Genomic DNA, 3599 nt, shown 5'->3' with positions numbered 1-3599 from the left:
TGTTGTTTTTGTTGCTAAATCTTCTATTATTTGGTTTTCTATTGATGTCATATAATCTCTTATAGTTCCTTTAGTATGAAACCTTATGTAATTCCAAATATCTCTTCCAGACAAATCACTAAGTTTTGGATTGGTAAAGGCTTCTAATAAAAAGGAATTCAACCAATTTTCGAAAATTTCTTTTTTGTTCTTTTTGCAGTCTAAATCGAGCATTCTTTCTCCTTCCATTTCCTGGATTTTAGGAATGTATTTTGATGGTATTTTTGTATATTTTGAATCTTTATTTATAAACCCTTTTTTAAAAGCATAATTATCAAAACCTGTTTCCCATTTAAATTGAGATTGATTATCCTTAGATGTTCCAGCTTCATTTTTTACTTGTATTGGAATTGCTGGTTCTTCGTCACTTGAATAATCTAAGATATGTTCTTCGTTTTCTATATTTTCAGAATTTACTAATTCTTTTTCTATTTAAAATCTTTGTTCCATAATATTATTTTCTTGAGCCATTTTTAATTGTTTAAAAAGCATTGTAACTTCTTCTAACTTTTCTTCAATATTCATAATTTTAGTGGTGGTTTTACTTTTAAATCTGTTATGTTAATTATGTTTTGAAATTTTTCTTCCTTGGGATTCTCTTTTTCCTTATTTTTTTTTAAATTTTATGGATGTTAATATTTCTTCAAGCATATCTACTATATAATTTAATTGTGGGTTAAAAGTATGATATAGATGTGGGGAATCATTTCCATGGTAACATTTCTTAGAAATTCCGTGTGAAAAATAAGTTTTTTCAGGTTTTTGAAGTCCTTCAACAAAACTTATAGTAAAATAAAGATTTTGAGAAAAATCATTTTGTATTGATTTTAAGAATTCGGTGTCATTACAGTTGACATTAGTTAAAATCATTAATTTTTGATCTATTAATTTTGATAACTTAATTATTTCTTCTCTTAAATCTTCTAATTTACTTTTTTCCATTAGGTGACGCTTTTCTTTGTGAAAGGCTACACTTTTAAGTTAAAAATGTAGCCTTAGCCACCACTAGTTACCATAGACATAGCCACCAGAGACTTGGCTCATTATGTATTGTTTTTACACGAGAATATATTTACATGTAACTGTGAAATATAAATTACGATGATAATTTGTCAATGAGTTATAGCTATTTAATTCAAATTTTTCTATCTTTAATAAAAAATTACAATAATAATTCGTTGTATGATAATAAAAATAGTTAAATACTATTAATGTTTGGAGACGGAGTGAATATTTTTTATTGTTTAATTAATAATATTACTTCTCTATAGTATGTTATTTTCAAATTATTCTTAATACAAATTTTTCTAATCATTATAAAAAATAAAAAAATTAAAAAATTATATAAGATAAAAATAATAATATCAATTTAGGGATTAAATTTAGATTTATGGTTTTTACAAATTTTTCAATTATGCTATTAATATTTGAGATTGAACTTTAAATATCATAGTAATCTCTTGACTTCTTTTTGGCGCTAACTCAATAAATACAGTGATAAATTGACACTCTTTTGTCATGCTGGACAAATGTGAGACGGCCATACTTTTGTTTGGCGATCAATAAACATCGAATTAACGTCATTTTGAAATCGTTTTATATGCCCATAAGACTCAAAACGACATCGTTTTGGGTTTATTATGCACCAAACAAAAACGCCGTCGTTTTGCACTAGTCTAACATGATAAAAGAGTACCAGTTCATTATTGCATTTGTTGAGTTAGCGTCGAAAAGGAGTTAAAAAACCAGTAATACTCATAGCTCAATCTCATATATCACAATAATGTAATTAGGATCGTAGGGACTAAATTAATAAAAGCCGTAAATCCAAAGAACCATTATGAAGATTTAGTTCAAATCTAAAAATGACAACACACTTCCTAATACATGATATTCAACAACAAAAAATTAGTAATATTATGCCTGTTGTAAATGATTTTACTTGTGGAATATTTTGACATTGGGATGAGTTAACATTCTGTTTTTATGAGGCTAGAATTGGTGATACTAAAATTCTTATTTTTGACGACAATAATAATATTCTGAAAATATTTAAAATTAGATAAAAATAACTAAAAAATATTAATTTTTTAAGTGATGACAAATAATTTTTGTATTTAACAAAACGACTATGTATTTAATGGATTTTTTTATTTAAATTAAATAAATATATAAATTACAAAAATACATAAAATATAAAGTAATTACTTAAATGTGTAACTTTACACATCTCGGATGCTGAGAGATAAGATAAAAAATGTGCATATCTTAGCGTTTGGAACACTGTTCTGTGACCGGGCGACGCCGTGACATATCCTGCGTGCACCCGAGATATGTTTTATATGGGAGATCGGGTACTGAGCACCCGAGATACGTTTAAATTTAAAAGGGGTCTCAGTACCTGAGATACGCGCTACATGCCTAATTTGGGCCTCAACATCAGAGATATGGTCAAACGTGTAATTTGGCTCTCAGCCCCCGAGATATGTGTATTATGGTTAAGGTGTTTCTGCACCCAAGATATCTTGGAGAATAACTCTATTTATAGAGACCATCCATCAACCATATCCTCATAAATCACAAATCAATCTTTTCTTCTCTTCTTTCCAGTTTGTTCCCATAGAGAATAATCAGTTCTTTTTTGTTGTGGTTTATTCCAATAGAATAGTAAAACACGATGATAAAAGAGTGATTTTCAAGGCCGATTCAATTATGATTTTGCGTACTAATCGTGTTGATACCTTACATGCGCTAAAGATGGTCATATTGAGCAATATAGGGGGAATAGGTACCAAGAAAATTGGGCGGGTTGTATATAGATTTTTGCACGCACTTCTGAGCGGTGGATTTATCAATACGTTATTTTGGATTAATGGAGATCAGCATGTGAGGGTGATGTTCGACGTACATGCACGGCTAATGTCACAACATGTGATGGAGAAGTATGCTATGGTGCGTGACATGGTTGTTGGTGATGGACCGTCTCCTTCGAGTCCTAAAGTTGTCCCGCTAGATGCAATACCGATCCACTACGCTCAGCCTCGTGATAGTGCCGACGAGGACGACAGTGAGTATGATTCAACTTATATTGCCGGGTCTGAGTCGTCTAGTGATACTTCTTCCGCGATGGCTATGTGCTGGAGACTCCCACCGACGGTGGTGCTCGGTTTCTCCTGCCTCCCCCTTGGCCCATTCCTCGATTGTCAGAAGTACCTAATCATTATCACACTTTGAATTTGGATGCAATGCAGCCAGACGATCCTTTCAATGTCGGTGAAGCAGATGATTACAATACGGATGGTGGGATGAAATTCTAAGTTTGCCATAGATTCTATAACGCCCCATTAACATAAGCCTTACCCCTAGCCGTAAAGCAAAGGATAACAAAGTGCCACGACAGTCCTAAAGCTTTTAATATATATATAACTAGAAGCCTAATGAAGGAATAAAGCTCAAAGAAGCATAAAATGGAATTATGAAACACGAAGCGTTCACACACGATAACTAAACACGTAGGCACAGACAGAACAAGACATAATATATATAAAACGTTGTAGATA

This window comes from Arachis duranensis, chromosome 9 (assembly GCF_000817695.3).
Source record: "Arachis duranensis cultivar V14167 chromosome 9, aradu.V14167.gnm2.J7QH, whole genome shotgun sequence".
Taxonomy (NCBI): domain Eukaryota; kingdom Viridiplantae; phylum Streptophyta; class Magnoliopsida; order Fabales; family Fabaceae; genus Arachis; species Arachis duranensis.
This window is presented reverse-complemented; position numbering follows the sequence as displayed.